We start from the raw sequence: 13,335 nt of genomic DNA on the forward strand, positions 1-13,335 counted from the left end.
GGAAGGCCCTTTCATACTAGCTATCCTCCAGTCTGATATCTTAGATGAATATGACCAATATAAGTTTTGAAAATACTTAGAGGCTGTGATGCTTCGTACATGCTTGGCCCAAGGAGTGGCAATATTCAGAGGTGTGGCCTTGTTAGAGTGGGTGTGTCTTCCACTTTCAGCCTTCAGATAAAGAGGTAGAGCTGCCTTGATAATTATGGAGTGGACTTCTGAGCCTATAAGTCAGTCACAATTGAATGTTGTCCTTTGTAAGAGTTGCCTTGGTCATGGTGGGTGTTCACAGCAGTAAAACCTTAAGACAGAGTTTGGTACAAAGAGTAGGGTGTTGCTGTGATAGCCCTGACCATGCTTTGCTTGGGAGAATGTGGGTTTTGGGACTTTGAATTTGGAAAACAGTGGAATGCTTTAATGTGGGCTTAATGGCCTCTCCTCATAAGAACAGGGAAGTCTATATCACTTTGTATGATTTGAATTCTGTAGACGTGGCCCAAGATGTTTCAATGGAGAAGAACTTCAGAATGAGGCCTAGAGACTGTTTTGAGGAAGTTTGGGAAAGAATGTGGCTACTTTTTGATCTTGCCTCAACAATCTCCCTGAGGCGAAGGGGAACAGACTCAAATTAATTACACTGAAAAAGGAAGTCTCAGAAACACCCATCATAGAATTTGTTCTCTTATTAAGTCTCATGAAAAGGTTTTTAAACAAGTATGGCAAGTTTAGAAAGGAAAAACATAAACTATATTGTTTGAATATTAATGGAGAACCTGAAAGTGAAATGGAACTGAACACTGTGTTCTAGGTGATAACAACTCAAGGGAATGAGACTTTTTGGCAAGATCCTATCCAGATAAATTTAGATCTCTGCATGATTGTACATCCCTTTAATCCCAGGAGACAGACATGCATATAAAGGTCAATCTACAGAGACATAACCAGGACAGCCAAGCTTAGGCAGTTAAAATGTTGGAAAAGAGGAAGCTAGTGATAATGTAATAGAATAAGGGGTGACATGTTCTAGATCCTGAAAGAAGCAGATCTCTGCAGCTTCAGCCATTTGTCTCTGGCTGTTAGTCAACAGGAGGAGACTTTTGGGACAATTAATGCTGGTTAGCTGGAGCTAAGAATTTAGTTGTGATTAAGAAGAGACCCACATCACTGAGGTGAAATCTTCTGGAAAGTGTTTTCTGAGAGCACAAAAAACTCTGTTCCTAAGATAGCCAAGTTTGTACCTCATGCTGCGGCTGTACATGATAAGTGTAAGAATTACTTAGGTGGTACTGATTTTGAACATGAAGGGGTCATGAAACACAGCTGAGGCTTGGCACTGTGAGAGGCCATGGAAGGTCATTGGTGAAGGTGAATTCTCAGGTGTAGTTGACTGCCCAAGTCTGAAAGGGTCATACAAAGGATTTGAGACTTGGAACAATAAAGAGAGCCTGTGATAGGCTATTGGTGAAACCTAGATGCAGCATAAGATCCCAGCATATTGGAGATGACAGTACCATGGAATGGTCACCAAGAACAGCAGTATCAATGGAGTGGATCAACCAGTTAGAGTGACCCCAGCCCTTTGAAGGACTCCAGAAGATCATGAATACATCCCAGATATTGAAACAAAAAGTTTTAACATTGAAGTTTCCTTGAAGACCCCAAGATTTTTCAGATACCAGATCCATAGGATATCTCCTGAGGGATTCTGCTGACAGGGAATGTAACCATCCCAGGGAAAAAGTTTGTTGCAGTCAACAAAGATGAAAAAGGAGTTAGAGATCTGAAAACTCCTTTGACCACAGGCATGGAGATGCAGAGTTTGAAGTTTGCCCAGCTGAGTTCCTGACTTAATTTGAAGATTACAGTTAAGTGATTTGATAGGTCTCAGAAGAGACTTCAAATATTTAACATTGTTGAGATTGCTACAGAATAAGGGATTTGGGAATTTGAACTATATATCCTTCTTTTTAATGCTATGGCTAATATGGCCCCTATTGATTCATGTGTTTGAAAAAGCCTATGGGGGATAAAGAGTTGAATATGATTGTTTGTATATACTTAACCCAGGGAGTGACACTATTATGAAGTGTGGCCTTGCTGGTGAGGTAGTGTCATTGGACTGTGGGCTTAAGACCCTCACCCTAGCTGTCTGGAAGTCAGTCTTTCACTAGCAACCTTCAGATGAAGAAATTGATATCTCAGCTCCTCTATGCCTTTCTAGATGCTGACATGCCCTTGCCTTGATGTTTATGGACTGAACATCTGAACTTGTAAGCTAGGCCCAGTTAAATGTTGTTCTGTATAAGAGTTGCCTTGGTCATGGTGTCTGTTCACAGCAGTAAAATCCTAACTAGGACGGAAGCTCTTGGAGGAGATTTCCAGACAAACTATGACAAGTGTATTGGAAGGTCAACCACTCAGTCAATTCTTTAAAACTTCAACTCCATAACTCCTAATTCTGCTTGCTTGCTGCTTATGCTTTGTTGCACCAGCCTCTAGACCCTACTATACCCTGAATATAGCATAGCAGAGAGCTAACGATGCAAAAAAAAATAAGATTGACAACTCTATCTCCTACTTTTTCCCCAGGCACCTTGTTCCCTGACTTTCAAATAGACCTTGGTGACCTAGTTGATGAGGGATGTGACCCCTCAAATCAACAGCTCTCTCTTTGTTATGATTGCAACTTGCCTGGGTCCCAAAAGGAAAACATGGTCTCAGGCCTTTTATGCCAGCCAGGGGTATTCTTCCAATTAGAGGCAGACAATCAAATGAGGAAGTACACAGCCTTTTGCTGTATGGAAGTGAGAGGCAAATCTATTGGGTAGATAAACTGAAAGCCCCCCAACAAAAATGATCCAATCACTCTGACCCAGTTTGGGGATATACAGTCTTATGGAAAGATACCCAGCATCCTAGGAGAGAGATTTGTGGACCTTGGTTTAATCATCCCTACTCTCTGAATACCCCCAGGAGACAATACAACAACTTTGTCATCAAGTTCACAGCAGCTGACAAGAAGGCAAATTAGAAGGCTGGTAAGACATGGGTACTAAGACTTTACATCTCTGGCTATGACCTTGGAATCCTATTTAATGTATAACTGCTCTAACATAGCCTTGTGAGACCTATGATCCCCTTAGGCCCCAACAAAGAATTGGTTACATTCCATGTTTTTAATTTCTTCCTGCCTAGATTAACACAGGACTGTTAGTTTGACATAAAGGCTGAGCCTCCCCACTATGAAGGAATAGATATACCTGGAGAGTATTTACAGACTACAGATGATACTCAATGTAGTTGACAGCAACCAAAAGGAGGTAAGCCGACCCTACCATCAATAACAAGACAGAGACTCTGAATTAGAAATAAGGTACCCTCAACCTATTCCCACATTTGAAATCACACTGTAATCTTTACCATTGCAAGAGAGACGCTGCCCCTAGAAAATGCTTGTACCTCAGGGCTTACCCAATACATTTATGGCCTGGTTGTATCTAGAGTGAATTATTACTCTGGAGAGAATATCTTCAACCAGCTAGCACTCCCAAACAATTGGACAAGAAGACTGGCCAGTTCCTCTATGTACTTGTCTCTCTTCTTGACATAGGACTGGCCAAAGCTGTTAGTGTAGGAGCCTCAGTCCTAATACTGCAAGATAAAAATTACAATAGTCTACACCTGGCTATAGGTACAAATATACAGGTGATTGAAAAGTCTAAAATGTCCCCATAGGATTTTCTATCCTCCTTGGCAGAAGTAGTCTTACAGAACAGATGAGACCTAAACTTGCTATTCTTCCAGCAAGGATGATTCTGTTCAGTCTTACCTGAGGAAAGTTGTTTCTATTATGATCACTCAGGGGTTATCAAAAAATAGATGCCTTTAGTCAGAAAGATATAATAAGACAGAAGAGTAGAAAAAAAACCAGTCTCCAAATTATTCTGAGTCCCTCTTCAAATGGCTTCCTTTGGCTACCCTTGACGATGCCCTGACATGTACTCTTTTCTTATTGATGTTGTCTTGACTTGTAGTACCTGCATAATCAATGGCTTAGTTTGGTTTGTTAAGGAATAGATTTCCATCATTCAATTGATGTTTCACAAGCAATAATATCAGCCCATAGAAACATCTCAAGGATTCATGATGGAACATTACTCAAGAGGGGAAAGAGAGGAATTAGACATGCTGATTCCAAAACAGGCTTCAAACTGGCAGTTTAGGAACCAATGCCTAGATCTTGTTTTCCCAGAACTGCACAAGCCTTTGGCAGCCAATCAAAAGCTGCCTGGCCACCTGCCCTGAGGCAAGAGTGCTGAGTCAGCAACAGTTTCTAGGCTTCCCAAATAATAATTTCTACTCCCACCCCCACCCCCATCCCTAGTAATCTTCTGGAATGTCTCCAAGAGCCCCAGTCAATACCAAAGACACCCAAAATCCTAGAGATCTAGCCAACCAATAAAGATAAAGGGCACCTATCTCTCCTTGAAATTCCCCTAATCTGTTTTAAGTTGGGCCTAGGAGCTCATCTGGTTGTCTCCATCTTGGTAAATGGTAAAGTACCTGCATGCTGGACTTCTGCAGAATAAAACACTCTTTAATTTTGCATACTATTTGAGTCTGGCATATAATTCTTCAGTGAACCATAGATTCTTATATCCTAATCTCACCCGAATCATAAGTAGTACCCCTGCTTTTGAAGGTGATTCTACACAAACTTAAACCAGATCCCATATGTTCTTTTTTTGTCACTGTGACAAAATACTGTAGATAAACCCTTAAAGGACAGAAATGTATTTAAATTTCTGTTGAACTTGGTCATTTATTTTATCTATTGCAATGTTAAGTATGGGACCCCAAGACCTTGTTCTCCCATAGAAGAAAGCCCTTATATACAATTTGGCCCTAACTTATTTCTGAGTGGTAAATAAAGATGCTGATAACCTGCAGTAAGGAAGAAGTTTAGGTTTCCTGGGATTGGGAGTCAGAGAGGAACCATGAGGGAGAAGGGGCAACAGGAGGATGGAGAAGCCACTATAGGTTAAGAGTCAAGAGAATATGGCCCTGAGGGCTGGTCAATTGGAGTTGAGAGCAGCTCAGATGAAACATAGTAAATAAGACCTTTGGTTTATTGACAGAAAAGTAGATCATAAGATCTTACATCACAGGCAACTGACCAGTTTTGGTACTGTTTAAGGCTTATTGCAAGTAAATAGGTCATGTGTGTATGTGTGTGTGTGTGTATCTGAGAAGAAAATGGTGTAAGGTGGAGATAGAAACCCTGGTTCAAGATTAAGTACTTCTACAAGTTTCAGTTTCTGTTCCTCAAGGTTTCTTTACATCATGGTGAATATGGCAGAGAAGCTCCTAACAGAACATCAAGGAAGTAAAGAGTGGGACAAGATACAATTCCATGCTTCACTCCTTTTTTTTTTTTTTTTTTTTTTTTTTTAAATTGCTCTTACTATTCTTTTTTTTTTTTTTATTAACTTGAGTATTTCTTATATACATTTCGAGTGTTATTCCCTTTCCCGGTTTCCGGGCAAACATCCCCCTCCCCCCTCCCCTTCCTTATGGGTGTTCCCCTCCCAACCCTCCCACCATTGCCGCCCTCCCCCCATAGACTAGTTCACTGGGGGTTCAGTCTTAGCAGGACCCAGGGCTTCCCCTTCCACTGGTGCTCTTACTAGTATATTCATTGCTACCTATGGGGTCAGAGTCCAGGGTCAGTCCATGTATAGTCTTTAGGTAGTGGCTTAGTCCCTGGAGGCTCTGGTTGCTTGGCATTGTTGTACTTTTGGGGTCTCGAGCCCCTTCAAGCTCTTCCAGTTCTTTCTCTGATTCCTTCAATAGGGGACCTATTCTCAGTTCAGTGGTTTGCTGCTGGCATTCGCCTCTGTATTTGCTGTATTCTGGCTGTGTCTCTCAGGAGCGATCTACATCCGGCTCCTAGCGGTCTGCACTTCTTTGCTTCATCCATCTAGTCCAATTGGGTGGCTGTATATGTATGGGCCAAATGTGGGACAGGCTCTGAATGGGTGTTCCTTCAGTCTCTGTTTTAATCTTTGCCTCTCCCTTCCCTGCCAAGGGTATTCTTTTTCCTCATTTAAAGAAGGAGTGAAGCATTCACATTTTGATCATCCGTCTTGAGTTTCGTTTGTTCTAGCGATCTAGGGTAATTCAAGCATTTGGGCTAATAGCCACTTATCAATGAGTGCATACCATGTATGTCTTTCTGTGATTGGGTTAGTTCACTCAGGATGATATTTTCCAGTTCCAACCATTCTTTAAAAGGGGAACAAGAAAACCCTTGGCAGGGAATAGGGAGGCAAAGTTTAAAACAGAGGCAGAAGGAACACCCATTCAGAGACTGCCCCACATGTGGCCCATAGATATACAGCCTCCCAATTAGATAAGATGGATGAAGCAAAGAAGTGCAGGCTGACAGGAACCGGATGTTTATATCTCCTGAGAGACAAACCCAGAATACAGCAAATACATAGGCGAATGCCAGCAGCAATCCACTGAACTGAGAATGGGACCCCCGTTGAAGGAATCAGAGAAATTTCTGGAAGAGCTTGAAGGGGCTCGAGACCTCATATGAACAACAATGCCATCCAACCAGACCTTCCAGGGAGTAAGCCACTACCCAAAGACTATTAATGGACTCACCCTGGGCTCCAAACTCATAGGTAGCAATAAATAGCCTAGTAAGGGCACCAGTGGAAGTGAAAGCCCTTGGTCCTGCCAAGACTGAACCCCCCAGTGAATGTGATTGTTGGGGGGAGGGTGGTAATCGGGGGATGATGGGGAGGGGAAGCCCATCTAGAAGGGGAGGTGGAGGTTTTAGGGGAATGTTAGCCTGGAAACTGGGAAGGGGGAATAATAATTGAAATGTAAATATAAGAAATACTCAAGTTAATAAAGATTTAAAAAAAGATACAATTCCAAAGGCTCTACCTCCAGTGATCTATTATCTTAAGTCAGTAGCAGATGATCCCTTCAATTCAAAGTCCATTTGGGACATAATCTCTCATCTAAATTATGAAATTTCAATTCTGTGGTATTGACTGAAGGTCTGAAGTATTTTTCTACTTCTACTTCTGCTCCTTTAATACCTTAATGAGGTGCTATCAGCATGGCTGTAATTTCAACACATAGACTCTGTGTCTGTCTTGACCTGCAAATTTTCTTCATGAAAAAAATGGTCCAGACATATTCATGTACATGTACAAAAGATTCTATAAAATTATTAGCAAGGATAACAATTTTTTAAATAACTAGAAGCTAACATGGAAATAGAGTCTATCATGGGGGTGTAGAAATGATCATACACCCATACTGTGGAGTGCAGAGACAACTAAAATGAAGTGCAGCATTTGAATGTAAGGGAAAGAGAAAGTTTCCAGTTGTACAACATGCTCAGTAGGCAAGATCATTTGAAAATACCAGAGTTCAATTTACTAGCACCAGTTCAAAGTCAAGCAGCCTGAGCTTGCCTGTAGTCCCATCAGCTTTGATGGCCAGCTTATCCTAACAATGAACTTCTTGTTCAGTGACAGACCCTGTTTCAAAACAAGACAGAGATTGACAGAGAACAAACTCATATCCTGCTCTGGCCTCCATATGCAATCACATAGGCACAGGTACTCATACATTCATATGCATGTGTCACATACACAGTACGCAAAGTAGATGTGTAGTTTTGTTGTTTTATTCACTGTTGTTATTTATAGGAAATAAGACCTTGACAAAACAGAATTTTTGTATATTAACGGTGCTCAAATATGAGATTAGAAACAGTTTTTTGTTTGTTTGTTTGTTTTTATTTCCTTTGTTTTATGTTCTAATGTGATACTCCACATTAAATCTAGGACCTCATTCAGGCTAGGAGCGCACTATGTTATTTCTTAAGCTATAAGAATACTAGGTTAACCTTTGTAAATGCCTACCCTACTTAGTGTATTTTACAGTTGGTTTGGAAGTCCTGTGCTGTCTTATCATAGAAATGCTGACATGAATATATTCATGAAGCATAGAATAAGTACTATAGAATCTACAAACACAAATAGAGACAAGTAGACAGTCAACAAGGACAGAATGATGGGAGGCTAACCTTTTATATGTAGAAATTTATTGGGCAAAGCATCTTCACATATCTGCATCTTATTCATGTGTGTGTGTGTGTGTGTGTGTGTGTGTGTGTTTATACATATGCTGTATAAATTTGCATGTGTGGGTTGCCTATATGTGGGTATATATGTTGTGTGTGCTTGAGGATAAGAGTATGTATATGTATATGCATGTGAAAACCAGACATTGACTTCTGGTGTTTTTCTATGACTGTTTACAAATTTACTGAGTCATGGTCTCTGAATTGAAAAGACCACTGTTAATAAGTCTTTTAATTTCCAAAAGTTTAGATGATTGATGCTATACAAGACTTATTTGATTTTTTAAATCATATAGTTTCATATGTGTTTGTGAGCATATACAGTTAAGAATGGATGAACGTGATGTCTAGAAATGGGAGATGGATCCCCATTGCAGTAGTTGGTTATGAACTGTGCAACATGGGATGCTAGGAGCCAAATTCTGGTACCCTACATGATTATCAAGTACTCATAACTAGTTAGCATCTCTCAACAACAGAGCAATGTTCTACTTTACCAACTAATCTGCTTGTATTCTTTATATTCCCACTTTTAAGAATTCCTATTTCTTCTCTGTGCAGTTAAACATCAATTTTAATTTCTACATGCTTTCCTTCGAGACTGTGGAACACAACATTTCAACAGATATCAAAAGGAAAGCTGCTTAATGTAAGCTGTTTAATGATGCTCATACATTAAAAATTAGCTAAGTTGCTTTCATTTACCTGTTTCTATACTGAGCAACCAACTGTGTTGATCTTCTTTGGGTCAGATAGCTTTTCACACAAGCTTTTGAAATCCATTTCTATGCCTCTCCAGTCTACCAATTATCATAATCCCATTGAACTCCCACAGTTGGGTCATCATGATAATTGAAATGTGCTATGATTAGAGCAGATGCAGACATTAAGGAATTAAGTGAAAAAAGAGACCATGTCACAAGTCAGTCTCATACATTTTCCAGGCTCTGTTTCACAGCAAAGAGCCAGGTCCTTGGTGGATTTTTATCTGGAGAAATCCTCAGATAATTGTCATGTGGTAGTAGGCAAATGAGTCTGGAAGCTGATTAGTGATGTTAAAACAGAACTGAGAATGACAGTTCTGGGTCTCAAGGAGAAGCCTTTGACAGGACTCATTCCCTTTATTGGAAGCTGATAACCACTGAGCAACACTCCCCTCCAGTGAATACTAAATGTTGATAATCTCTGTACTAACTAGAATTTTTCAAAGCTGCTTTTTCAAAGCCGAAAGCATTCAGGATCAGAGCTTTTGAATATGATTCATTCCATTATTTCAAAAGTGTTAACAGGAGAAAAAGAAGTAGTAGCAAATAAATATCCCTTGTAGGTATGATGTAAAAGCAACCTCATCACAAAAGAATACATTTGAAATATGATCACTAATATGAAGATATTAGCCCAAAAGCTTGCATCACACATGATATAACTCACAGACCATATGAAGCTCAGTAAGAAGGAAGACCAAAGTGTGAATGCTTCATTGGTAATTAGAAGGGGGAACTGTCAGACCTTTCTGGGTCCGATACAGTGTATGACCCCTGCTGAGCCCTGCTGATGCATGTAGAAGACTTTTGTTCCTAACAAAGGAATGCCCTGTCCCAGTAGCAACATACCCAGGCATATACCTGAGCAACAGTCCATTCCTTCCTGTCTTTTGTTCTCAGTCTTTATTCCTGGGGTTTAGGCTGGTCTTTCTGGATTTCTCCCCAGTAAATATGGAGCATATATTTGGTCTTTTGTTCCTGAGGCCTTAAGCTCATTTTTCCCATTCTGCTTCCTGGAATTTTCCACCCGGTTATCTTGAGGTATATATACAGTGAATAAAGCTACAGATTTTGTATTCTCTTAACAGGAATGACCGGAGTATGTATATTTTCTTATATATTTGGTTGTGAGCCTAGCCTTTAACGGCTGAGCCATCTCTCCAGCCCGTATATTTTCTTAAACCCCACAGGCTTACACTGGGCACTTGGTACCACGTTAGTGCGGGCACTTAAAAATGGAAAATTACATTGAGATCTGGAAGAAGATTTCTGGTGGGGTCATCCTGGGAAGCCGGCCAGCTAAGAAGGAGGGACTCATTGGGGTAAGATGAGTCAGAAAGGCCTCAGTGATTTGGGTTAGCATGAGTAAAACTTGTAAAAAAGGGGGGGCAAGGTAATGCTATGGAGCTTTTGTATATATGTTCTTTGATAGTTATGTTTTAGTCTTTGGACCCTGACTAGAGATAGTTTACAACCTAGACATGAGAGAGACTGGGTTTGAGAAAAACATTCCTCCTGGACTCTCTGTGGATGCTTTGGAGAAAAAGAAGCAAAATGAGCTTAAGCTATTTCAGTGCTCTCCTAGGGACAGAAGGAAGGCAGGAGACATCTTACCTCCTTGCTGGCTCCTATTGGAGAAATGCTTATTTCTGTGTCTGAGTTTCATAGGTATGACATCTGTGTCCCTGTAGTGGAACACAACCTAGTTCTTTCTCTCTATGTCTATTGTCTGTCCTTGGTGCACCAAGCTGTCTGTGTCTGTCAGTTTATATCTGTGGTTTTTGTTTCTTGTTGCTTAGACCTTTTATGTTTCAAGTTCAAAAGAAAAAACACTAAAAACTTTATCTGCCAGTTGTTCACACCTTGATTCTGTTTTAACTCATTACAAAAAGGAACAAATAAATAAAAATCAGTTTCAATCAGCCTTTGGAGCCCTCCCCCTGTAGCTAGAAGTCTAGGTCAGCTGGAGAAGCTCCCCAGGGGCGGACGGTCTGTACCAGCTGATCTTAAATGTGACAACAGCTTTTCAGCTTCTTTGGTAGGGAGCTGGTGGCTGTTTCCCTTAGAAAAATCCCTGACTATGATTATTGGACTTATCAGGTGACAAGCTGCTTCTCTTAAAATTACAGCTAGGAAAAGTAAAAATGCTGTTTGGTCTAAATATTAAAGATATATGTAGCCACTTCATTTTTGTTTCTGATTGGTTTTAAATGTATAAATATGCTCTACATGTAATAGTTATAGACTATTTGCTTTTAAGTTATTGGATATGGTTAAAAAAGTGTAACTTTGGTACATTTAAGTTGGTTTATAACTGGTAATTTGGATGGAGTCATTCTAGACAACATGTGACATGAGACAACCCAAAGAAACAGGTCTGAATTGGGATACTATTTTTATGGCATTCTTATCCTAGAAACCAGACTTATAAAAGAATTTAGGGCAAAATCTCTTTGTTGAGGTATTGGAGGCCCTACCATTGTGCATTCATATGTAGAAATTGGCAGACAATCTTTATAGCATGAGAGATAGACTCAGTGTTTTGGAGATTATATTGTTGGAGATTGAGTTTTGCTTCCCAAAGTTGTGATTGTGCTCTAGTGTTACAAGGAGAACTAATAGATTGTGGTTAAAGATTGCCAGTGTTACATTGGCTAACACATACATATTTGTAATTAAGAAAAAATAAAACAGGTCGAGATTGTTGCAGGATTTATGAAGGGTTGATGAGGCTACGGAACTTATGAGAGCATTACAGTCTGTTTGCTTACTCTAACTGCCATTACAAGATAGATTTAGAGGATTGGTTTTATGTCATTTCATTACATCCTGGTGATTGTGAAAGGTTTTCATCTAGTGAGCTTATAATTTTAGAGATCCCATGAAATGATATCATTGAAAAGTTTTACAAGTAAATAGCTTATAGCCCTATATTATATAATTTTGTTGCTGCTTCAACACAAGAAGTTAGGACTTGGAATACTTCAATATATATTACTCATATATAGGCATTTTATTAGCTGGTCCTTCTGAAGGAATTTTACTACAAGCTTTTGCTCTTACAACATGCTTTATATTTTTGGAGGAGTTATTCCAGAAAAGATTAAAAAACAATATCTTTTTCAATAGTTGAAACATCAGTTGTATCCTAATAAATTATGGCACAGAAAATTCAAGATAGTCTAATTTAAATTATTTTAAAAAGCTTCTAAAGATATGTTAATTGGCTAAGACCTCATACATACCTTTCCAATTAACAAACATGTACATGTACCTACACACATGTACATATATGTGCACATACACCATCATCGTACACAAATACATTCATACACACACATTATATGTATATGTACATATATATGCATATATATCAAATGTGTACCTTTTCTCTCTCATATTTGCACTTATGCACATAGAATAATGCACAAATTTATGCACGTACACTGTAATGACACTCATATGCATGCAAATACAAACAAGTACACATGTACATATGTACCTAAACTATACTCATATACATGCATACACACATCATACATGAATATAGCTCTCATAATTACATTCATGCATATATAATAATCTACAAATATGTGCACATACACTTTTTCCCATATTCAGATACTTGCAAAAACACTTACCAATGCACAAAATGAAGTTTAATTTCTTAGAAGTAATACTTTTAACAATTATTAAGCTGATTAATTTGGTGGCAAATTAAGGAAATATTCCTCCTGACAGTAACAGCTGATATTGAGATTTAATACTATTATAAACCATTGCAAATACATTAAATTAAAATATATACTTGTTTTTAAAATTTAATAATTCTAACGCATTTCTAGAGTGATACAGAATATATTACAAGAAGCTTCTGTCCCAGAAAAACTCAAGTGTACATAATGTCTTTTAGTACTGTACTTTTCTTCACCCCAAATATTAATATTGTAATCTGGTTATTCATATTTTGATACAAAATTCAGAAAATTTTTGAATAAAATAATTTTATGCATAAGAAACATGTTTAACATGTTGAGTAACGAAAGCTTAGAAGATCCTATAGTTTTGCCTAATTGTCTTTTTTCTTTTCAATCCTTACACCCTTCCTGGAGACGTATTGACTGACTGAACTGGCTTGGTCATGTGACTAACCACTGGAAAGTCCCAGATACAAGGGAAGCAGTAGCTTCCCAGGGCCTAACAGGTATGGCAATAGGTGAAATATCCAGAGACCATATCTTAGAGAAGTTAGGCACAGCCCCCTGTTGAGGGATGGGACCACCCACCCATCTCAAAAATATTAACCCAGAATTGCTCCTGTATAAAGGAAATGCTGAGACAAAGAGTAGAGCAGACACAGAGCGAAAGGCCATACAGCAACTGCCCCAGTTGGAGATC

At 39.1% G+C, this 13,335-nt stretch overlaps 1 protein-coding gene across 1 annotated transcript in view; it reads right to left on the reverse strand.

The window, feature by feature from the left end:
* Positions 1–13,335, reverse strand: part of Cntnap5bl1 (contactin associated protein family member 5B like 1) — a 985,855-nt gene that overhangs the window by 440,689 nt on the left and 531,831 nt on the right.

This window comes from Rattus norvegicus, chromosome 13 (assembly GCF_021556685.1).
Source record: "Rattus norvegicus strain SHRSP/BbbUtx chromosome 13, alternate assembly SHRSP_T2T, whole genome shotgun sequence".
Classification (NCBI taxonomy): Eukaryota; Metazoa; Chordata; class Mammalia; order Rodentia; family Muridae; genus Rattus; species Rattus norvegicus.